At 34.1% G+C, this 26,411-nt stretch overlaps 1 protein-coding gene and 1 pseudogene across 2 annotated transcripts in view; both read left to right on the forward strand.

Moving 5' to 3' along the window:
* Window positions 1-26,411, forward strand: part of LOC148956663 (protein Wnt-4-like) — a 313,166-nt gene that overhangs the window by 202,504 nt on the left and 84,251 nt on the right. The window lies entirely within an intron of this gene.
* Window positions 584-1,795, forward strand: LOC148956665 (translocation protein SEC62-like; annotated as a pseudogene).

Below are 26,411 nucleotides of genomic sequence, written 5' to 3' on the forward strand. Positions count from 1 at the left end.
GTGTTGTTCAATGGCTCATTTTAACGGAAATTAATTGGGTTAAAATTTACATTAAAGAACGATCTTCAGTCCATAGTATTACATAAAGGCTCGATCATCGAATTTAAGCTGAAAGTAAGTAAAGGACAATTATTCCTCCATATATTCACAGTGATGTATAAGATTTCCCATTACATCTGTAAACTGTTCCACAGTTGCCGGTTCATACCTTGGAAGCTTTTCACTAAACATGCAATATTTCTTTTGGATATTACTATGAAGTTTTGCGAAAGCATCTCTAGATGACTTTTCAACAAAATCCATTCTTTCAGAGATAATTTTAATCTTTAATTTTGAATATTTTTCGTAATCCCGGTAAAACATTCGTAAAATTTTTCTCAATTTACAAAGATTAGACTGTGCGTTCTTTGCAGCTTGTGTAAACTGCAAAAATATCCATGGTATCCGAGCAATAGTTCGAACATTTCAATTCAAGCTAGAAAAATACCTTAAAATGTTAAAATTAGTTTTATTTTTGGTTAGGTTCTAACTACCCGATATGGGATTGACTATGTAGTTTCAGACCAAAAGAAAATATTTAATTTTAAAATGGCGGACAAGAAGAAATTAAAAAAGAAAAAAGATGTTGATGAGGGACCATTTTATCCTAAGGATAAACCACCAAAAGTAATGACACAGATTGCAAAGTGGATGAAGAAGAATGTACCCACAAAGCGAACGAAGTTTCTTTACCATCAAGTAGATTACTTTATTGGGTCGAAAGCAGTTGATGCTCTCATGGAATCAAAATGGGCCCACGAAAAAAAAGAGGGAGAACTTCCAACCTTTCCTGATAGAACCGCTGTTACTGATTACCTAGACCTCATGCTACGTTACAAGTTTTTTCATAGAGCAAAAAAAATTGCCGTCTCCGACGTTCATACAAAAAAGAAAAGGAAAGACGAGAAAAAGGAAGATATAAAAGAAGAGAAAAAAGTTGAAAAGGAGGAGAAAAAAAGAGGAAAATAAGGGATTGAAAAGGAGATCCAAAAGTGAGGCGGAGGAAGAAGAAAAGAAGGGCGAAGATGCAGAAAGCAGTCAAGGAGAAGGGAAACCAAAAGAAGGGTATAAGAAGGAAGGGGGAGGAAAAACCGAAACAGAGAAGAGGAATATCCGATTAGACATGCATCTTGAGCAAATTTTCCTAGATTCTTCTGATGCCTATGTATGGATCTACGATCCCATCCCGCTGTGGTATTGGGCCGCCGGAACCTTGGTAGTTTTAGCCACTATTGGATTTTGCCTTTTCCCCCTGTGGCCACCTACATTGAGGAAGGGAGTTTACTATCTTAGCTTAGCTGGTGCTGGATTTTTATTGTTTATTCTTGGACTAGCCGTGTTGAGATTTATTTTGTTCTGCTTGATATGGATCTTAAGCTTAGGAAAACATCATTTCTGGTTACTGCCGAATCTAACTGAAGACGTTGGATTTTTTGCCTCTTTTTGGCCACTTTACCAGTATGAATACAAAGGAAAGAGTAAGAGCAAGTCAAAAAAGAAAAAGAAGAAAGCAAAGGACTCTGATGCAGAAGAAGAGAACGATGATGCAGTGCTGGTAGAGGAGGACAAGAACGTAAAGGAATCCAAGCAAAATGTGGAAATCAAGGAATCAGTGGAAGATATAAAAGAGAGTAATAAAAATGACGGAGACCGATCAGAAACTGATTCTGAGGGAAGTAGTCAAAACTCACAAATTGGCAAAGACTTTGAAATTGTTGACAAAGAAGAGGGAGCCGCCTGACCTTCAATCAGATTCCTTATTCCAATCGAATTTTTTTTAGTTCATAATATATATTGTTTGTTCAAAAAAAAAAAAAAAAAAAAAAAAATGAAGGGAGAGCGCCATCTATAGTATATTCAATGCTATTGTGTCTGAGTTTGTATCTTTGCTGGTAACTTGGAAAAAGTTTCTGAATTATTTTGAGGTCTTTTCCTGTTGTTGTTCACCCTCCAAAGATAGATTTTTTTGTCAGATAATGTATGTTTGACCTTCTCCAATTGTTAGAATAACCCCTTTTCACTGGGTATTTTAACCAGCGCCATCTCTTTTCGCTGGTAGATTGGCACACCATCTATAGTTTCAATTCTTTATAGTGCCATTCTTTGATTCCTTATTGTTAAGAAGCGTACTGGGAACTAGCAGAAGAGGGGAAGGAACCTCCCGCAAGTGACGTAGTACCCGCCGGTATTAAGTTACCCGTAAATTGCGGGGAATAGTTGAGTGGGTCCTTACACTTCCCTTGTTCCTAGGTTCCTTCATTCTGCTTGTATTTATTCAGCGTTCGCGGATTGCGTAATATCATTCCGTAGCAAAATGGCGAGCGTGAAGCTTGTGTTAAATGCTGTACTGAACTTTGTTGAGCGGGCGATGAAGGCTGGAAACCCGATAGACAGTATTGTCAAAAGTGCGGTATCACATTTCTCCGATGCGGATATATTGGAAGCGAAAAAGGTGATTTGGGATGAAGCCGAATATGCGACGAGAGTGACTGCAAGAGACAAAAGTTCGGATAATGTCATTGAATAAGGAAAGTTTTTAAGATGTGTGACGAAAAAAACATTTCGCTCCCGCGGTTCGTATTATACCAACCTGATGACGTACCGATTATTCCAGGCGAAATAAGTGCAACTTTGACGAGAAAAGTGGGAGAGCTATGCCGACAGTTCGACAGTTTCGTCGAGTCTGAGTATCAGCTGCGCAATTCCTATCAGTCACGCGAGAATAACGGAAAGCATAAACAGACTTACGCCGTAGTTCTCAAGAATCTGCCCCAAGGACTGACTGATCCCGAATCACGGAAAGACTATTTAAATGGATTTTGCGGACAGACAAACAATGACTTCGTCGAACTGAGGCCTCGTACGTGTGCTTGGAGCGTTCTCGTGAAAGACAAAGTGACCACCGATTCCATTTCACAGGCTATTACCAGTACTGATAATTCCGTTGTCGCGAGAGTAAAAAGCCCCTCTTTCTTCGGGATAATTTGCCACGTCCCTGCTAGTATTTCAGAAGAGGACTTACGCAGTTTAGTGTCGAAATGCGTCGAAGCTTCTGGAATAGGCAAAACCAGGTCATTCAAACTGAAGTTTGATTCGCGTGAAGACCTACAGAGTGAAATCAAGTTTCCCCCGTGATTGGGTATGAGCGGCTGCCGATTCACGAATACAAATTTATGCCAATCCAGTGCTACAAGTGTCAGTGCTTCGGCCACGCATCAAGGGCATGTCAAAATCCGCCAAGGTGCTCCCGTTTCGCTGGGAAACACTTCAGTTCTAAGGACAGTCCCTGCCAGAACCCCCTCAAATGTGCTCTATGTTGTTCGGCAAACCATCCCTGTTACAGTTTTAAATACCCTGAAGCACAGAAAGCGTTAAAACAATGAATAATCTTGAACTCAAAGTTGTATCATGGAACATGAATGGTGGAGTTCTGGCCAAACTACCTCTGGTTGAGCAATTAGTACAAGAATATGACGTAGTCTGTCTACATCCGGGTTGCAGCGGTAGCTAGCAACCTAGTAAGAGACGATCACCTCCAATGTTAAGAAATATAAAACCCCCCAACTCCTAAAAAAAGAGTCAGATCAAAACAAAAAGTACACCATTAGAACCGCCTTGTCCGAATCCTCTATAAAGGAAACTTACCGCCCTTTGGCTTGAATAACAAAGAAAATATATTGGCTTGAAAATCAAGAAAATTGACTTTTACCACGTTATTCTCCACAAACGGGATATTTTTTCCTTTCCGCTTTTTCTTTCTGCTCAGCTAGCTGGGCACTGGAAAATCATAGAGAGCTGTATAATAGCTCATTTTAAAGGAAATTGCAACATCTAGTCACTTTTGTATTTAAAAATAAAATACTTTTTAAAGTAGAATCAATTTTGTCAAAAAAATTGCATTTTTGATACAATAAAGAACGACACCTTGCCCATGTTAACTAAAACATAAATAGGGATTATGTAATTTCCAATAGTATCATGGCTGTAGAGATGGCTGAAACCTAGTTACAATAAAAAACGATCATTGGAATAACAAAAATTGCATACCTTTGGAATTAGCTAGCTACTTGATTATTTGAGACTCGTCTCTTACTATTTAAAAGAAGAAAAAGCCGTAGGCTTTTTCCTGTGTGTAATCAGTTTATTATCATAGGCAGTGCGCTAGCACTGCCTGAGTAAAGAACGATGTGGGCACAATGTGTTTTTTTTCCGGGTTGCAGCGATAGCTAGTTATAATAAAGATCGAACTCTTCCCTATACTAACTTGCATACGCAACTTCACTGTAGTTAAGATTACAGTATTTACATTATACATCATTATAGATTATAAAAGGTTCAAATTGAAGATTATAGAGTTAAAAATTTTCCCACACCTAGAATCGAACCCGAGCCTGTTAAGTGAAAGTTAACTATCCTAGCCACTAGACCATATGGAACCATAAAGAAGTTTGATTTAAGAGCCATATGCATATTATTATTTCACCATACCAATTATAATAAGGCCAAAACAAAATCGTCGACTTGCTACAGTAAAGAACGATCTCTCAACCATAGTAACTGATAAATTATAATAAAGAATGACCTCTTGCCTATACTAAATCTTATACGCCACTTAATTATAGTATAGGTTAGGAATTTTATAGTAAAGAACGACCTCTTGCCTATACTAAATTTTATACGCCACTTAACGATAGTATAGGTTAGTAATTTCAAAGATAGCTTGGCACTGGAACATCGTAGAGAGTTGTTCAATTTCTCATTTTAAAGGAAACTAATGGGGTTTAAATTTTTTTTAATTAAAACAAATTATCTTTAAAATAGAATTACAATAAAGAACGACATTTTGCCCATGTTAACTGAAACATATATAATAAAGATCAAACTCTTCCCTATACTAACTTGCATGCGCAGCTTCACTATAGTTAAGATTTTATAATAAAGAACGACCTCTTGCCTATACTAAATTTTATACGCCACTTAATTATAGTATAGGTTAGTAATTCAACAGATATTATGGCACTGGAACATCGTAGAGAGTTGTTCAATGGCTCATTTTAAAGGGAATTAATTGGGTTAAAAACCTTTTGTAATTAAAACAAATTATTTTTATTACATTAAGAAATTTTAATTATGTTCCTTAAGAAATCATCATAAGTAAAAATTTCCCGTACGGAAATTGAACTCAAGCCTGCTGGGTGACAGCTATTTACAGTAAAGAACGATCTCTCTCCCATACTAACTGATATATGGTGGTTCCAGGTGTATCCGGGTTGCAGCGGTAGCTAGCAACCTAGTAAGAGACGATCACGTCCAATGTTAAGTTATAATAAAGAACGAATATTTTACCGATTATCTACTAATAACCATATATGACGTAATACGTGACATGACGTAATATCTAAAACCTATTTTGTACTAATAACCATATATGACTTAATGAGCGACGTGACGTAAAAATTGAAAAAATTAATTTTTATTTTATTGTCGTTTTTAGTTCAGAATCAATAAAGTTATAAACTGCAAAAATATTTATGGTATCTGAACAATAGTTTTAATCTTTTAATTTAGACTAGAAAAATATCTGAAAATTTAAAAATTAGTTTAAGTTTTTGTTAGGTTCTTGATACTTGATACAGGACATAAAAATTCAACTAATGGTTACATAATGGTTTCAATCAAGCAAGCTACACGCAAGTTAAAAAAGAGTACTACCAAAAAAACAGAGATAGCATCTTGAAAAGAGAAAAGCAAAGGTATTCAACCGACCAGGCGTATCGAGATGCAAAAATTGATAGTGACAAACAGCGTTATTATAATGATGTAGTTTATAGACATGCGAAAATTGAGACAGCCAAACAAAAGAGCAAGGAACGGTATGATAACGATATAGATTACCGAAACAAACATAAGAAAAAAGTTGCTACCAGAATAATGGGTAGATACTGGGGTGACAAAAGCTATAATGAAAAAATTAAATTCTCTGCGAGGTTGTACCGAAGAACGCATAAGGACATCCGGGTTGCAGCGGTAGCTAGCAACCTAGTAAGAGACGATCACGTCCAATGTTAAGAAATATAAAAACCCATAGTTCTTAAAAAAAGAGTCAGATCAAAACAAAAAGTACACCATTAGAACCGCCTTGTCCGAAACCCCTGCATAGTAAAATTTCTGTCCCTTGGCTTGAACAGCAAGGGAAATATATTGGCTTGAAAATCAAGAAAAGTGGCAGCTACTACAACATTCTGCGTAAACGGGATATTTTTTTCTTTTTTTTTCTTTTTTTTTTCTTTTTCTTTTCCAAAGATAGCTTGGCACTGGAACATCGTAAAGGGTTGTTCAATAGCGCATTTTAAAGGAAATTAATTGGGTTAAAAATCTATAGTAACTAAAATAAATTATTTCTAAAAGAGAATAAATTTTTCCACCAAAAACTGCATTTTTGATGTCTTTTCACACTGCAGTCTTTCAAACATAATCGTATACCAGCGGTAAGAATTGAACCCACGCCTCTGAAGAGACTGGTGGCTAACACCAGTGCCTTGGACCACTCGGCCAGGCTGCCTCTCATAAATAAATATATATGTGAATTTGGGTTGCAGCAGTAGCTAGCAACCTAGTAATAGACGATCAGTCCAATGCTAAGAAATATAAAAACCCAAAACTCCTAAAAATAGAGTCAGATCAAAACAAAAGTACATCATTAGAAATACCTTGTCTGAAACCCTACTAGATAAATAATGAACGTCATCATAGTTTTATATTAGAGCTATGACGTGAATAGAGTGACGTCATAATTAGTATATAAGGAAAGTCAAAACTGAAAATTCTCTCATTCTTGATTAGAATAATGGTTAGATCGAAGCAAGCTATACGCAATTTGAAGAAAGTTATCCGGGTTGCTGCGGTAGCTAGCAACCTAGTAAGAGACGATCACCTCCAATGTTAAGAAATATAAAACCCCCCAACTCCTAAAAAAAGAGTCAGATCAAAACAAAAAGTACACCATTAGAACCGCCTTGTCCGAATCCTCTATAAAGGAAACTTACCGCCCTTTGGCTTGAATAACAAAGAAAATATATTGGCTTGAAAATCAAGAAAATTGACTTTTACCACGTTATTCTCCACAAACGGGATATTTTTTTCTTTCCGCTTTTTCTTTCTGCTCAGCTAGCTGGGCACTGGAAAATCATAGAGAGCTGTATAATAGCTCATTTTAAAGGAAATTGCAACATCTAGTCACTTTTGTATTTAAAAATAAAATACTTTTTAAAGTAGAATCAATTTTGTCAAAAAAATTGCATTTTTGATGTATTTTCATACTGCAGTCTTTTCAAAGATATTTGAATTTTGAAGCAATAAAACAGTCCATGTAATGAACTCTATAGTAATAATAGCTACTTGTCTCAATAGTAACCGAAACTCCTGGAACCAAAATTTTCTTTTTGGCTTAATCGCTAAAATTATTATGTAAACTGCAAAAATATTTATGATGCCTAATCAGTAATAGTAATTTTTTAATTTAAACAACAAAAATACATGAAAATTCTAAAATTAGTTTTGCTTTTTGTCTCCTGGAAGAAATTTTTTTTTCATCTCAGTTCAAATTTATTATTGTATCCTGGAACCAAACTTTTTTGGTTTGTAACTCGTAAAGTACATTCCATATTATTGTCTCATAATTGCAATTATTTTAGTTTTCAGTCCAGAATCACTAAACTTATTATGTAAACTGCAAAAATATTTATGGTGTCTAACCAATAATACTAATTTTGTAATTCAAACAAGATAAATACCTGAAAATTTTAAAATTAGTTTTGTTTTATGCTAGGTTTTAGATACTCGACACGGGATTTTGTGTGCTTAATAATTTTAAACCTTGAAAAAATATGGTCTCACGCGAGTGGAAAAAAAGAAAGAATAACCAAAAACAATATCAAATTACATTAAAAGACGATCACTGAAATAACAAACCATTCCATACATTGGACTTAGTTAGCTACTTGATTGTTTGAGTTTCGTCACTTACTATTTAAAAGAAGAAAAAGCCGTAGGCTTTTTCCTGTTTGTATTTATAGTTAAAAAACGAACTCAAGTCCAAAGAAACTGAACACTGTGGTTCATTCATACTATCTTCATTATTTTAGCTAGAATGTAAATAAACAAGTTTCTTTTTTAAATTTTAAATTGAAAAGATAGCGCTTGTAATTCAACATATTAAAAGTTCTCCCCGACGGGGAATCAAACCTCCTTCTCCCAGGTAACAAGTGGGCATACTTACCATTAGACTATCGAAGACTTAAAGAATAAAAGTTACATATAAGATATGATAATAATTTTTTAATCCGGGTTACATAAAGGCTCGATCATCGAATTTTTACATTAAAGATCCGGGTTGCAGCGGTAGCTAGCAACCTAGTAAGAGACGATCACATCCAATGTTAAGAAATATAAAAACCCATAGTTCCTAACAAAGGAGTCAGATCAAAACAAAAAGTACACCATTAGAACCGCCTTGTCCGAAACCCTTGTATAGGAAACTTTCTGTCCCTTGGCTTGAACAGCAAGGGAAATATATTGGCTGGAAAATCAAGAAAATTTTACAGTAAAGAACGATCCGGGTTGCAGCGGTAGCTAGCAACCTAGTAAGAGACGATCACGTCCAATGTTAAGAAATATAAAAACCCATAGTTCTTAAAAAAAGAGTCAGATCAAAACAAAAAGTACACCATTAGAACCGCCTTGTCCGAAACCCCTGCATAGTAAAATTTCTGTCCCTTGGCTTGAACAGCAAGGGAAATATATTGGCTTGAAAATCAAGAAAAGTGGCAGCTACTACAACATTCTGCCTAAACGGGATATTTTTTTCTTTTTTTTTTCTTTTTTTTTCTCTTTTCTTTTCCACAGATAGATTGGCACTGGAACATCGTAAAGGGTTGTTCAATAGCGCATTTTAAAGGAAATTAATTGGGTTAAAAATCTATAGTAACTAAAATAAATTATTTCTAAAAGAGAATAAATTATTCCACCAAAAACTGCATTTTTGATGTCTTTTCACACTGCAGTCTTTCAAACATAATCGTATACCAGCGGTAAGATTTGAACCCACGCCTCTGAAGAGACTGGTGGCTAACACCAGTGCCTTGGACCACTCGGCCAGGCTGCCTCTCATAAATAAATATATATGTGAATTTGGGTTGCAGCAGTAGCTAGCAACCTAGTAATAGACGATCAGTCCAATGCTAAGAAATATAAAAACCCAAAACTCCTAAAAATAGAGTCAGATCAAAACAAAAGTACATCATTAGAAATACCTTGTCTGAAACCCTACTAGACAAATAATGAACGTCATCATAGTTTTATATTAGAGCTATGACGTGAATAGAGTACAATAAAGAACGACACCTTGCCCATGTTAACTTAAACATAAATAGGGATTATGTAATTTCCAATAGTATCATGGCTGTAGAGATGGCTGAAACCTAGTTACAATAAAAAACGATCATTGGAATAACAAAAATTGCATACCTTTGGAATTAGCTGACTACTTGATTATTTGAGACTCGTCTCTTACTATTTAAAAGAAGAAAAAGCCGTAGGCTTTTTCCTGTGTGTAATCAGTTGATTATCATAGGCAGCGCGCTAGCACTGCCTGAGTAAAGAACGATGTGGGCACAATGTGTTTTTTTCCGGGTTGCAGCGATAGCTAGCAACCTAGTAAGAGACGATCACGTCCAATTTAAGAAATATAAAAACCCCTAACTCCTAAAAAAGGAGTCAGATCAAAACAAAAAGTACACCATTAGAACCGCCTTGTCCGAAACCCCTGTATAGGAAACTTTCTGTCCCTTGGCTTGAACAGCAAGGGAAATATATTGGCTTGAAAATCAAGAAAATTGACTTTAACCACGTTATTCTCCCCAAACGGGATATTTTTTTCTCTTTTCTTTTTTTTTTCTTTTCCACAGTTATCCGGGTTGTAATAAAGAAAGACCTCTTGCCTATATTAAACTTTATAGGCCACTTAACTGTAGTATAGGTTAGTAAAATCCAGGTTGCAGCGTTTACATTAAAAGACGATCACTGAAATAACAAACCATTCCATACATTGGACTTTGTTAGCTACTAATTGATTGTTTGAGTTTCATCTCTTACTATTTAAAAGAAGAAAAAGCCGTAGGCTTTTTCCTGTTTGTTACAGTAAAGAACGATCGCTCATGCATAGTAACTGATATTTGGTGGTTCCAGGGGTAGTTACTTGTGGTTCGTCTCTTACTATTTCAAAGAAGAAAAAGCCGTAGGTTTTTTCCTGTTTTCCGGGTTGCAGCGGTAGCTAGCAACCTAGTAAGAGACGATCACGTCCAATGTTAAGAAATATAAAAACCCCTAACTCCTAAAAACAGAGTCAGATCAAAACAAAAAGTACACCATTAGAACCGCCTTGTCCGAAACCCCTATAAAGGAAACTTACCGCCCTGCGGCTTGAATAACAAAGAAAATATATTGGCTTGATAATCAAGAAAATTGACTTTAACCACGTTATTCTCCACAAACGGGATATTTTTTTCTTTCTTTCTTTTCCACAGATAGCTTGGCACTGGAACATCGTAGAGAGTTGTTCAATGGCTCATTTTAAAGGAAATCTGTAGATCTAGCGCTATTTGTACTTAATTTTTTTTTAATTAATTTTTTTTACGAAAAACTTAATTTTTTATATACAATATTATTCAATGACGTCATAGTCTTTGGATGTAGTTAGTACATTAAGTCTGGATCATCGAATTATATATTATCCGGGTTGCAGCGGTAGCTAGCAACCTAGTAAGAGACGATCACGTCCAATGTTAAGAAATATAAAAACCCATAGTTCTTAAAAAAAAGAGTCAGATCAAAACAAAAAGTACACCATTAGAACCGCCTTGTCCGAAACCCCTGCATAGTAAAATTTCTGTCCCTTGGCTTGAACAGCAAGGGAAATATATTGGCTTGAAAATCAAGAAAAGTGGCAGCTACTACAACATTCTGCCTAAACGGGATATTTTTTTCTTTTTTTTTCTTTTTTTTTCTTTTTTTGTATCCAGAGATAGCTTGGCACTGGAACATCGTAGAGGGTTGTTCAATAGCTCATTTTAAAGGAAATTAATTGGGTTAAAAATCTATAGTAACTAAAATAAATTATTTCTAAAAGAGAATAAATTTTTCCACCAAAAACTGCATTTTGATGTCTTTTCACACTGCAGTCTTTCAAAACATAATCGTATACCAGCGGTAAGAATTGAACCCACGCCTCTGAAGAGACTGGTGGCTAACACCAGTGCCTTGGACCACTCGGCCAGGCTGCCTCTCATAAATAAATATATATGTGAGTTTGGGTTGCAGCAGTAGCTAGCAACCTAGTAAGAGACGATCAGTCCAATGCTAAGATTTACATTAAAAGACGATCACTGAAATAACAAACCATTCCATACGTTGGAATTAGTTAGCTAATTGATTGTTAATCTCACGTAGTAGTTATTACAGTAAGGATTTACAGTAAAGAACGATCGCTCATGCATAGTAACTGATATACGGTGGTTCCAGGGGTAGTTACTTGTGGTTTTAAATTAAATAACAAACTGTAGTCCATAGTAACTGATGTATTATAGCACTTCAAATAAGTATTCCAAAATCCGGGTTGCAGCGGTAGCAAGCAACCTAGTAAGAGATGATCACGCCCCATAGTAAAAATTAAAGTAACCTATAACTCCTGTAAAAAGATTCAGAACAAAACAAGAAGTACACTATTAGAACCGCCTTGTTCAAAACTTATGTATAGCAAACTTACCGTCCTTTGGCTTGAATAACAAAGAAATTATAATAGAGAATGACCTCTTGCCTATACTTATAATAAAGATCAAACTCTTCCCTATACTAACTTGCATACGCAACTTCACTATAGTTAAGATTATTACATTAAAAGACGATCATTAGAATAATAAAAAACCATCGCATACATTGGACTTAGTTACCTACTTGATTGTTTGAGGTTCGTCTCTTACTACAAAGGAGAAAAAGCCAAAGGCTTTTTCCTGTTTGTAATCATATAGCATAGAATGAACCCCTGTTGCAACTGACATTATCATCCGAGTTGCAGCGGTAGCTAGCAACCTAGTAAGAGACGATAACGTCCAATGTTAAGACATATAATTATAGCAAAGAACAAACATTAGCCCATGGTATCCGAAACATTAAATACACAGCATATTTCGATAAATGTGGTACAAAAATAGATATAAGTTGAGCAGGAACCGTATTTCAATTGATTTTTATAATAAGTTTAAGAGACGATCACGTCCAATGTTAAGAAATATAAAACCCTTAGCTCCTAAAAAAGTTACAATAAGGAACGAATTGTAACCCATAGTAACTGAATTATTAAATCAAACAGTTCTTGGTCATAATAAAGAGTTGTCTAATGGCTAATTTTAAAGGAAATTGTTGTATAAAGAAACCTTTTGTAATTAACGAAAATAATTATTATCATAAAATAGATTTTTACGATATTGTAAACAACTAACTCTTGACCATAGTAAGCAATTTAATTTTGAAAATAAAGAATTACGGCAGAAACCTAAATGGTAGTACAATTAAGATACATTTTGTTACATCCGGGTTGCAGCGGTAGCTAGCAACCTAGTAAGAGATGATCACGTCTAATGTTAAGAAATATAAAAACCCCTAACTCCTAAATTTTTCATTAAGGAACGAACTGTAGCCCCTAGTATTGTAGCAAAGAACAAACTCTAGCCCAGAGTATCTGAAACATTAAATACACATCCGGGTTGCAGCGGTAGCTAGCAACCTAGTAAGAGACGATCACCTCCAATGTCAAGAAATATAAAACCCCCCAACTCCTAAAAAAAGAGTCAGATCAAAACAAAAAGTACACCATTAGAACCGCCTTGTCCGAATCCTCTATAAAGGAAACTTACTCTCCCTTTGGCTTGAATAACAAAGAAAATATATTGGCTTGAAAATCAAGAAAATTGACTTTTACCACGTTATTCTCCACAAACGGGATATTTTTTTCTTTCCGCTTTTTCTTTCTGCTCAGCTAGCTGGGCACTGGAAAATCATAGAGAGCTGTATAATAGCTCATTTTAAAGGAAATTGCAACATCTAGTCACTTTTGTATTTAAAAATAAAATACTTTTAAAAGTAGAATCAATTTTGTCAAAAAAATTGCATTTTTGATGTATTTTCATACTGCAGTCTTTTCAAAGATATTTGAATTTTGAAGCAATAAAATATAATAAAGAACGACCTCTTGTCTATACTAATTTATATTAAAGTTTTGGTTAGGAGGTAGCTAAATCCGGGTTGCAGCGGTAGCTAGCAACCTAGTAAGAGACGATCACCTCCAATGTCAAGAAATATAAAACCCCCCAACTCCTAAAAAAAGAGTCAGATCAAAACAAAAAGTACACCATTAGAACCGCCTTGTCCGAATCCTCTATAAAGGAAACTTACCTCCCTTTGGCTTGAATAACAAAGAAAATATATTGGCTTGAAAATCAAGAAAATTGACTTTTACCACGTTATTCTCCACAAACGGGATATTTTTTTCTTTCCGCTTTTTCTTTCTGCTCAGCTAGCTGGGCACTGGAAAATCATAGAGAGCTGTATAATAGCTCATTTTAAAGGAAATTGCAACATCTAGTCACTTTTGTATTTAAAAATAAAATACTTTTTAAAGTAGAATCAATTTTGTCAAAAAAATTGCATTTTTGATGTATTTTCATACTGCAGTCTTTTCAAAGATATTTGAATTTTGAAGCAATAAAACAGTCCATGTAATGAACTCTATAGTAATAATAGCTACTTGTCTCAATAGTAACCGAAACTCCTGGAACCAAAATTTTCTTTTTTGGCTTAATCGCTAAAATTATTATGTAAACTGCAAAAATATTTATGATGCCTAATCAGTAATAGTAATTTTTTAATTTAAACAACAAAAATACATGAAAATTCTAAAATTAGTTTTGCTTTTTGTCTCCTGGAAGAAATTTTTTTTTCATCTCAGTTCAAATTTATTATTGTATCCTGTAACCCGTAAAGTACATATCTCCATATTATTGTCTCATAATTGCAATTATTTTAGTTTTCAGTCCAGAATCACTAAACTTATTATTTAAACTGCAAAAATATTTATGGTGTCTAACCAATAATACTAATTTTGTAATTCAAACAAGATAAATACCTGAAAATTTTAAAATTAGTTTTGTTTTATGCTAGGTTTTAGATACTCGACACGGGATTTTGTGTGCTTAATAATTTTAAATCTTTAAAAAATATTGTCTCAAGCGAGTTGAAAAAAATAAATAATAAAAAAAAAAAAAATAAAAATATAAAAAAAAAAATATATAATAAAATAAAAATATACTAAACAAAAAATAAAGATAACATCCTGAAATATAAGAAAAGTTTATTTAAAAGAGATAAAAATGCCACCAAACGCAATAAAGCTCGAGCACGCGTAAGGATTGCTACTAAGATGTCTTGTGATCCAGGATTTAAGAAAATGAAATATGACAGAGCAAAACAGAGGTATCTTACGGATCAGGGGTATCGAGAAGGGAAAATTGAGACAGCGAAACAAAAGAGCAAGGAACGGTATGATAACGATATAGATTACCGAAACAAACATAAGAAAAAAGTTGCTACCAGAATAATGGGTAGATACTGGGGTGACAAAAGCTATAATGAAAAAATTAAATTCTCTGCGAGGTTGTACCGAAGAACGCATAAGGACAAAGGGAAAAATTACATTCAGAAATACAAGAAGATGGCAAAAATGCAGGCTGATCTTTGTAAATTGAGAAACATTTTACGCATGTTTTATCGGGATCACGAAAAGTATTCGAAATTACAGATTAAAATTCTCTTTGAAAGAGCGGATGCTGTTGAAAAGTCGGCTAGAAATGCTTTGGCAAAGCTTCATGGCAATATCCAAAAGAAATGTTGTCAGTTTAACGAAAAGCTTCCAAGGTATGGATTGGCAACTGCGGAACAGTTTATAGATGCAATGGAAAATGTTCGACAACACAGTGAATATACGGAGGCGTACTTCTTAGAAAATTCGTATATTAATTTTGGAAGGAGCAATTGCAGTTTATGTAGCAGCAATAAAAATATATATACAAGCATACCTATCAACAGCGAAGGAAAAGCAATGTTTTTCAATTATGGCGAAAACGAGCCTGTTAGGGTTATTAGTAAATGTGTTTGTAAGACTAATGATTTAGAACAAATTCCTGGAACACCGATTCAAGAAAAAAGCATTTCTAACTGTGTTTTAAACAGTTCGTTTAGTTCTACTGAATATTTGGCAAAAAATTCTCTGTGTAGTAGAACACACTGTCCTGAAAAGTACGAGACAACTATTGAAAAATGCTCTAAAACTAGATCTGACAAGGAAATTATGATGGCTGAAGTCACCTATAACAATCTGAGTAAAAATTCAAAACCAAAAATTGGGCAGCAGGTTACTTGGCAATGTCACCCTGATATCTGCAAGCTCTATCCGACGGATATTGAATTATGTCAAATTCTTTTCCGGGTTGCAGCGGTAGCTAGCAACCTAGTAAGAGACGATCACCTCCAATGTCAAGAAATATAAAACCCCCCAACTCCTAAAAAAAGAGTCAGATCAAAACAAAAAGTACACCATTAGAACCGCCTTGTCCGAATCCTCTATAAAGGAAACTTACCTCCCTTTGGCTTGAATAACAAAGAAAATATATTGGCTTGAAAATCAAGAAAATTGACTTTTACCACGTTATTCTCCACAAACGGGATATTTTTTTCTTTCCGCTTTTTCTTTCTGCTCAGCTAGCTGGGCACTGGAAAATCATAGAGAGCTGTATAATAGCTCATTTTAAAGGAAATTGCAACATCTAGTCACTTTTGTATTTAAAAATAAAATACTTTTTAAAGTAGAATCAATTTTGTCAAAAAAATTGCATTTTTGATGTATTTTCATACTGCAGTCTTTTCAAAGATATTTGAATTTTGAAGCAATAAAACAGTCCATGTAATGAACTCTATAGTAATAATAGCTACTTGTCTCAATAGTAACCGAAACTCCTGGAACCAAAATTTTCTTTTTTGGCTTAATCGCTAAAATTATTATGTAAACTGCAAAAATATTTATGATGCCTAATCAGTAATAGTAATTTTTTAATTTAAACAACAAAAATACATGAAAATTCTAAAATTAGTTTTGCTTTTTGTCTCCTGGAAGAAATTTTTTTTTCATCTCAGTTCAAATTTATTATTGTATCCTGTAACCCGTAAAGTACATATCTCCATATTATTGTCTCATAATTGCAATTATTTTTTAATAAAGAACGACCTCTTGTCTAAACTAAATTTTATACGCCACTTAATTATAGTATAGGTTAGTAATTCCCCAGATAGCTGGCACTGGAACGTCGTAGAGAGTTGTTCAATGGCTCATTTTAAAGAAAATTAACGGGGTTAAAAACTTTTTGTAATTAAAACAAATTATTTTTAATATAGAATCAGTTTTTTTGCAAAAAATGTATAATAAAGAACGACCTCTTGCCTATACTAAATTTTATAGGCCACTTAACTATAGTATAGGTTAGTAAAGTTTTATAGTCAAGAACGAATTTTTGACCAAATTTTTACATTAAAAGACGAGCATTGGAATATCAAACCATTGCATTCATTGGAATTAGTTTTTATAGTAAAGAACGGCATCTAACCAATGTTAACTGGAAAATAAATGGGGATTATGTAATTTTCATCGGGATCATAAACCTAATAAGGAACAAGCCATGGGACATATTAGACTTAGTTTGATTTGCAATTATAAAACCTAGTAGAAGACTAGAAACTTAGTAAAGAACAAACCATGTCACATAGTAACTAAAAGATAAGATAACACAAGCATTACGATATAAGTATAACGCCATCAAAATATTCGACTGGCTCATTTTAAAGGAAATTGATGAATTTTAAAACCATTTGAAATTAGCACAATCCGGGTTGCAGCGGTAGCTAGCAACCTAGTAAGAGACGATCACCTCCAATGTCAAGAAATATAAAACCCCCCAACTCCTAAAAAAAGAGTCAGATCAAAACAAAAAGTACACCTTTAGAACCGCCTTGTCCGAATCCTCTATAAAGGAAACTTACCTCCTTTGGCTTGAATAACAAAGAAAATATATTGGCTTGAAAATCAAGAAAATTGACTTTTACCACGTTATTCTCCACAAACGGGATATTTTTTTCTTTCCGCTTTTTCTTTCTGCTCAGCTAGCTGGGCACTGAAAATCATAGAGAGCTGTATAATAGCTCATTTTAAAGGAAATTGCAACATCTAGTCACTTTTGTATTTAAAAATAAAATACTTTTTAAAGTAGAATCAATTTTGTCAAAAAAATTGCATTTTTGATGTATTTTCATACTGCAGTCTTTTCAAAGATATTTGAATTTTGAAGCAATAAAACAGTCCATGTAATGAACTCTATAGTAATAATAGCTACTTGTCTCAATAGTAACCGAAACTCCTGGAACCAAAATTTTCTTTTTTGGCTTAATCGCTAAAATTATTATGTAAACTGCAAAAATATTTATGATGCCTAATCAGTAATAGTAATTTTTTAATTTAAACATTACAATAAGGAATGAAGTGTAACCCATATTAATTGAATTTTTAAATCAAACATTTCTTGGTCATAATAAAGAGCTGTCTAATGGCTCATTTTAATGGAAATTGCTGTATATAGAAACCTTTTGTAATTAACAAAACTAATTATTATCATAAAATAAATTGTTACGATATTGTAAACAACTAACTCTAGGCAATAGTAAGCAATTTAATTTTGACAATAAAGAATTACGGCAGAAACCTAAATGGTAGTATAAGAAAGCTACATTTTGTGACAGTAAAGAACTATTTCCCGCACATAGTAATTGATATATGGTGGTTCCAGGGGTAGTAGCAATCCGGGTTGCAGCGGTAGCTAGCAACCTAGTAATAAACGATCACGTCCAATGTTAAGAAATATAAAAACCCATAGCTCCTAAAAAAGGGGTTAGATCAAAACAAAAAGTACGCCTTTAGAACCGCCTTGTCCGAAACCCCTGTATAGGAAACTTTCTGTTACTTGGCTTAAATAGCAAGGGAAATATATTGGCTTGAGAATCAAGAAAAGTTACAGCTACTGCAGCATTCTGCCCAAACGGCATCTTTTTTTCTTTCTTTTTTCTTTTCCACAGATAGCTTGGCACTGGAACATCGTAGAGAGTTGTTCAATGGCTCATTTTAAAGAAAATTAATTGGGTTAAAAATGTTTTGTAACTAAAACATATTATTTCTAAAAGAGAATAAATTTTAAAACTAAAAACTGCATTTTTTATGTCTTTTACATTAAAAGACCCTCTTTGGAATAATAAACAATTACATACATTTGAATTAGTTAGATATTTGATTGTTTGATGTTCGTCTCTTACTATTTCAAAGAAGAAAAAGCCGTAGGCCTTTTCCTGTTTGTAATCATTTATACAGAGAGTAATCTAACCTATGGTTTTGGAGGTTAGTACAGTAAAGAACGATCTCTCACCCATAGTAACTGATATATGGTGGTTCCAAGGGTAGTTGCAAGCTATCCAGATTGCAGCGGTATCCGGGTTGCAGCGGCAGCTGTAATATAATAAAGAACGACCTCTTGCCTATACTAAATTTTATAGGTCACTTAACTATAGTATAGGTTAGTAAAGTTACATAAAGGAATGATTATGTTGATTATGGTAAAGAACAAATTCTAGGCCATAGTAACTAATTTAATTTTGAAAAGATATATAATAAAGATCTGGGTTGCAGCGGTAGCTAGCAACCCAGCAAGAGACAATTATGACCCATGTTCAGAAATAAAAAATTCCATAACTCCTAAAAAAAGTCAAATTAAGACAAAAAGTACACCATTTAAACCGCCATGTCTGAAACCCCTGTATAGGAAACTTTCTGTCATTTGGCTTGAACAGCAAGGGAAATATATTGGCTTGAAAATCAAGAAAAACAAAAAGTACACCATTAGAACCGCCTTGTCCGAAATGTATAATAAAGACCGACCTCTTCCCTATACTACATTTTATAGGCCACTTAACTAGAGTATAGGCTAGTAAAGTTTTTAGTATAATCAGGGTTGAAGCGGTAGCTAGTAACCTAGTAAGAGACAACCATGTCCAATGTTATTATAATCAGGATTCAATTGTTACTGTAGAGCGACTCGAATCCGGGTTGCAGCGGTAGCTAGCAACCTAGTAAGAGACGATCACGTCCAATGTTAAGAAATATAAAAACCCATAGTTCTTAAAAAAAGAGTCAGATCAAAACAAAAAGTACACCATTAGAACCGCCTTGTCCGAAACCCCTGCATAGTAAAATTTCTGTCCCTTGGCTTGAACAGCAAGGGAAATATATTGGATTTAAAATCAATAAAAGTGGCAGCTACTACAATATTCTGCCTAAACGGGATATTTTTTTTCTTTTTTTCTTTTTTTTTTCTTTTTTTGTATCCAGAGATAGCTTGGCTCTGGAAAATCGGAGAGGGTTGTTCAATAGCTCATTTTAAAGGAAATTAATTGGGTTAAAAATTTATAGTAACTAAAATAAATTATTTCTAAAAGAGAATAAATTTTTCCACCAAAAACTGCATTTTGATGTCTTTTCACACTGTAGTCTTTCAAACATAATCGTATACCAGCGGTAAGAATTGAACCCACGCCTCTGAAGAGACTGGTGGCTAACACCAGTGCCTTGGACCACTCGGCCAGGCTGCCTCTCATAAATAAATATATATGTGAATTTGGGTTGCAGCAGTAGCTAGCAACCTAGTAATAGACGATCAGTCCAATGCTAAGAAAGATAAAAACTCAAAACTCCTAAAAATAGAGTCAGATCAAAACAAAAATACATCATTAGAAATACCTTGTCTGAAACCCTACTAGATAAATAATGAACGTCGTAGCTTGGCACTGGAACATCGCTACTAAGATAGCTTGGCACTGGAACATCGTAGAGAGTTGTTTAATGGCTCATTGTAAAGCAAATTAATGGGGGTAAAAACTTTTTGTAGTTATAAAACAAATTATTTTTAAATAGAATCATTTTTCTTACGAAATTACATTAAAAGAAGATCATTACAAAAAACAAACCATTGCATACATTGGACTTAGTTAGCTACTTGATTGTTTGAGGTTCGTCTCTTACTATTTCACAGAAGAAAAAGCCGTAGGCTTTTTCCTGTTTGTAATTCAGGTTGCAGTGGTAGCTAGCAACCTAGTCCAGGTTGCAGCGGTAGCTATCAACCTAGTAAGAGACGATCACGTCCAATGTTAAGAAATATAAAAACCCATAACTCCTAAAAAAAAGTTAGACAAAAGCTTATAATAAAGAACGAACTCTTGCCCTTAGTTACCTATGTCTTGTCAAATTAGCTAATTAATTTCACTGGATTTTGTTTTAAAAATAATTCCCACACCGGGATTCGAACCCAAACTAATTGGTTGAAAGCCAACTATCCTAAGCCACTGGACCATATGAGTTACGTGTAGAAAGCTATTAATTGTTTTATGATATCTTATAGCATAAATTTCATCGGATATAGCTGAAACCTAGTAAAGAACAAACCAAGGCACATAGTAACTAAAACTTTTATCCGGGTTGCAGCGGTAGCTAGCAACCTAGTAAGAGACGATCACGTCCAATGTTAAGAAATATAAAAACCCATAGTTCCTAAAAAAGGAGTCAGATCAAAACAAAAAGTACACCATTAGAACCGCCTTGTCCGAAACCCCTGCATAGGAAACTTTCTGTCCCTTGGCTTGAACAGCAAGGGAAATATATTGGCTTGAAAATCAAGAAAAGTGGCAGCTACTATAACATTCTGCCTAAACGGGATATTTTTTTCTTTCTTTTTTTCTTTTACACAGATAGCTTGGCACTGGAACATCGTAGAGGTTTGTTCAATAGCTCATTTTAAAGGAAATTAATTGGGTTAAAAAACTTTTGTAACTAAAATAAATTATTTCTAAAAGAGAATAAATTTTTCCACCAAAAACTGCATTTTTGATGTCTTTTCACACTGCAGTCTTTCAAACATAATCGTATACCAGCGGTAAGATTTGAACCCACGCCTCCGAAGAGACTGGTGGCTAACACCAGTGCTTTGGACCACTCGGCCAGGCTGCCTCTCATAAATAACTATATATGTGAATCTGGGTTGCAGCAGTAGCTAGCAATCTAGTAAGAGACGATCAGTCCAATGATAAGAAATATAACAAAACTCCTAAAAATACAGTCAAATCAAAACAAAAGTACATCATTAGAATTACCTTGTCTGAAACCCTACTAGATAAATAATGAATGTCGTCATAGTTTTATATTAGAGCTATGACGTGAATAGAAAAATACGAAATTATATTGTTGTTTCTGAAGACGTCATGTTATAATTATAATAAGAGACTAACCTCAAAGAATCATCCGGGTTGCAGCGGTAGCTAGCAACCTAGTAAGAGACGATCACCTCCAATGTTAAGAAATATAAAACCCCCAACTCCTAAAAAAGAGTCAGATCAAAACAAAAAGTACACCATTAGAACCGCCTTGTCCGAATCCTCTATAAAGGAAACTTACCGCCCTTTGGCTTGAATAACAAAGAAAATATATTGGCTTGAAAATCAAGAAAATTGACTTTTACCACGTTACTCTCCACAAACAGGATATTTTTTTCTTTCCGCTTTTTTTCCTGCTCAGCTAGCTGGGCACTGGAAAATCATAGAGAGCTGTATAATAGCTCATTTTAAAGGAAATTGCAACATCTAGTCACTTTTGTATTTAAAAATAAAATACTTTTTAAAGTAGAATCAATTTTGTCAAAAAAATTGCATTTTTGATGTATTTTCATACTGCAGTCTTTTCAAAGATATTTGAATTTTGAAGCAATAAAACAGTCCATGGTAATGAACTCTATAGTAATAATAGCTACTTGTCTCAATAGTAACCGAAACTCCTGGAACCAAAATTTTCTTTTTTGGCTTAATCGCTAAAATTATTATGTAAACTGCAAAAATATTTATGATGCCTAATCAGTAATAGTAATTTTTAATTTAATCCGGGTTGCAGCGGTAGCTAGCAACCTAGTAAGGGACGATCAGGTCCAATGTTAAGAAATATAAAAACCCCTAACTCCTAAAAACAGAGTCAGATCAAAACAAAAAGTACACCATTAGAACCGCCTTGTCCGAAACCCCTATAAAGGAAACTTACCGCCCTGCGGCTTGAATAACAAAGAAAATATATTGGCTTGATAATCAAGAATATTGACTTTAACCACGTTATTCTCCACAAACGGGATATTTTTTCTTTCTTTTCCACAGATAGCTTGGCACTGGAACATCGTAGAGAGTTGTTCAATGGCTCATTTTAAAGGAAATCTCTAGATCTAGCGCTATGTGTACTTAATTTTTTTTTTTTATTATTTTTTTTTACGAAAAACTTAATTTTTTATATACAATATTAATCAATGACGTCATAGTCTTTGGATGTAGTTAGTACATAAAGTCTGGATCATCGAATTAAAGCTGAAACTAAGTAAAGAACAATTATGCCTACATATATTCACAGTGATGTATAAAATTTCCCATTACATCTGTAAACTGTTCCACAGTTGCCGGTTCATACCTTGGAAGCTTTTCACTAAACATGCGACATTTCTTTTGGATATTACTATGAAGTTTTGCGAAAGCATCTCTAGCTGACTTTTCAATAAAATCCATTCTTTCAGATATAATTTTAATCTTTAATTTTGAATATTTTTCGTAATCCCGGTAAAACATTCGTAAAATTTTTCTAAATTTACTAAGATCAGCCAGCATTGTTGCCATGTTTTTGGACTTCTGAATATAATTTTTATTATAATAAAGATCGACCTCTTCCCTATACTAACTTGCATACGCAACTTCACTATAGTTAAGATTACAGTATTTATATTATACATCATTATAAATTATAAAAGGTTCAAATGTTCGAAGATTATAGAGTTAAAAATTTTTCCACACCGGGAATCGAACCAGAGCCTGTTAAGTGAAAGGTAACTATCCTAGCCACTAGACCATATGGAACCATAAAGAAGTATGATTTAAGAGACATATGCATATTATTATTTCACCATACCAATTATAATAAGGCCAAAACAAAATCGTCGACTTGCAACCTTACTTTTGACACATTAGTTAAATCTTCATCAGGCTTAAAAAATGTTTTGCTAGTTTTACATAAAGGAACGAAACTTAGCCCATAGTAGCAGAAATAAGAATATCTAGGTTGCAGCGGTAGCTAGCAACCTATTACATAATCCCGGTTTAAGTGGTAGCTAGCAACCTAGTAAGAAACGCCAAATTAAAAGATGATCATTAGAAGAACAAACAATTGCTTATATTGGACTTAGTTAGCTGCCTGATTCTTTGAGGTTCGTCTCTTACTATTCCAAAGAAGAAAAAGCCGTAGGCCTTTTCCTGTTTTTAATTATTCGGGTTGCAGCGGTAACTAGCAACCTAGTAAGAGAAGATCACGTCCAATGTTAAGAAATATAAAAACCCATAGTTCCTAACAGAGGAGTCAGATCAAAACGAAAAGTACACCATTAGAACCGCCTTGTCCGAAACCCTTGTATAGGAAACTTTCTGTCCCTTGGCTTGAGCAGCAAGGGAAATATATTGGCTTGAAAATCAAGAAAAGTGGCAGCTACTACAACATTCTGCCTAAACGGGATATTTTTTTCTTTTTTTTTCTTTTTTTCTTTTCCACAGATTACAGTAAAGAACAAACTTCCTGCCCATAGTAAATAAAATGAGATTAGAATTTCGTGTTAAAGATTGATCAATGATGTCATAATCGTAAGTTGTTGCCAGGTTGTCTCTATCTATTCCAATTAAGAAAAAGCCATAGGCTTTTTTCTGTTTGTAATACAGTCTGGGTTGCAGCGGTAGCTAGCAACCTAGTAAGAGACGATCACGTCCAATGTTAATATAATAAAGATCAAACTTTTCCCTATATTAAGTTATATTAAAGTTTTTATATTTAGATAGGAGGGAGCTAAACTGAGTTTATTTTAAACTTTAATAAATTTAAGAGACAAGAAAAACGCATCAAAACTGAACCTTTTTTTCTTTTCTTGAAGCAAACAAAGAAGAAGAAAAAAAAACGAAAACAAGACAAGAATAAATGAATGAAGGGAAAATAAGAGAAACATTTCCTCATTTACTTTTAGCTATTGTGGAACAAAATAAAACTCAAATAACAAAGTACTATTGTGATCTCTCGTCCAGGGCAAAGAATCCGCATTTTTTACTTCAAGCCATACTTCTGTACCATGATGCTTAACTTGTGATTTTACTATTTGACCAAGATCCGGGTTGCAGCGGTAGCTAGCAACCTAGTAAGAGACGATCACGTCCAATGTTAAGAAATATAAAAACCCATAGTTCTTAAAAAAAGAGTCAGATCAAAACAAAAAGTACACCATTAGAACCGCCTTGTCCGAAACCCCTGCATAGTAAAATTTCTGTCCCTTGGCTTGAACAGCAAGGGAAATATATTGGCTTGAAAATCAAGAAAAGTGGCAGCTATTACAACATTCTGCCTAAACGGGATATTTTTTCTCTTTTTTTTCTTTTTTTTTTCTTTTTTTGTATCCAGAGATAGCTTGGCACTGGAACATCGTAGAGGGTTGTTCAATAGCTCATTTTAAAGGAAATTAATTGGGTTAAAAATCTATAGTAACTAAAATAAATTATTTCTAAAAGAGAATAAATTTTTCCACCAAAAACTGCATTTTGATGTCTTTTCACACTGCAGTCTTTCAAACATAATCGTATACCAGCGGTAAGAATTGAACCCACGCCTCTGAAGAGACTGGTGGCTAACACCAGTGCCTTGGACCACTCGGCCAGGCTGCCTCTCATAAATAAATATATATTTGAATTTGGGTTGCAGCAGTAGCTAGCAACCTAGTAAGAAACGATCAGTCCAATGCTAAGAAATATAAAAACCCAAAACTCCTAAAAATAGAGTCAGATCAAAACAAAAGTACATCATTAGAAATACCTTGTCTGAAACCCTACTAGATAAATAATGAACGTCATCATAGTTTTATATTAGAGCTATGACGTGAATAGAGTGACGTCATAATTAGTATATAATTATAATTATACATCATTATAAATTATAAAAGGTTCAAATGTTCGAAGATTATAGAGTTAAAAATTTTCCCACACCGGGAATCGAACCCGAGCCTGTTAAGTGAAAGTTAACTATCCTAGCCACTAGACCATATGGAACCATAAAGAAGTATGATTTAAGATCCATATGTATATTATTATTTCACCATACCAATTATAATCCGGGTTGCAGTGGTAGCTAGCAACCTAGTAAGAGACGATCACGTCCAATGTTAAGAAATATAAAAACCCATAGTTCCTAATCCGGGTTGCAGCGGTAGCTAGCAACCTAGTAAGAGACGATCACCTCCAATGTTAAGAAATATAAAACCCCCCAACTCCTAAAAAAGAGTCAAATCAAAACAAAAAGTACACCATTAGAACCACCTTGTCCGAATCCTCTATAAAGGAAACTTACCGCCCTTTGGCTTGAATAACAAAGAAAATATATTGGCTTGAAAATCATTTTAATAAAGAACAACCTCTTGCCTATACTAAATTTTATATGCCACTTAATTATAGTATAGGTTAGTAATTCAACAGATAGCCTGGCACTGGAACATCGTAGTAAGTTGTTCAATGGCTCATTTTAAAGGAAATTAATGGGGTTAAATCCGGCTGCAGCGGTAGCTAGCAACCTAGTAAGAGACGATCACGTCCAATGTTAAGAAATATAAAAATCCATAGTTCCTAAAAAGGAGTCAGATCAAAACAAAAAGTACACCATTAGAACCGCCTTGTCCGAAACCCCTGTATAGGAAACTTTCTGTCCCTTGGCTTGAACAGCAAGGAAAATATATTGGCTTGAAAATCAAGAAAATTGATTTCCGGGTTGCAGCGGTAGCTAGCAACCTAGTAAGAGACGATCACCTCCAATGTTAAGAAATATAAAACCCATAGTTCTTAAAAAAATTACAATAAGGAACGAACTGTAACCCAGTGTACAGCTAGGTAAAGCTAGTTGCAGCGGTAGCAAGGAAAATTTATAGAGAAGCAACAATTAAGCAAGCTAGACAAAAGAGCAAGGAACGCTATGATAATGATGAAAATTACAGAGAAGCAACAATTTTTATAATAAAAATTAC

This window comes from Artemia sp. Qi Xiang Cuo, chromosome 1, assembly GCF_049724085.1.
Source record: "Artemia sp. Qi Xiang Cuo chromosome 1, ASM4972408v1, whole genome shotgun sequence".
In the NCBI taxonomy this organism is placed as follows: Eukaryota; Metazoa; Arthropoda; class Branchiopoda; order Anostraca; family Artemiidae; genus Artemia; species Artemia sp. Qi Xiang Cuo.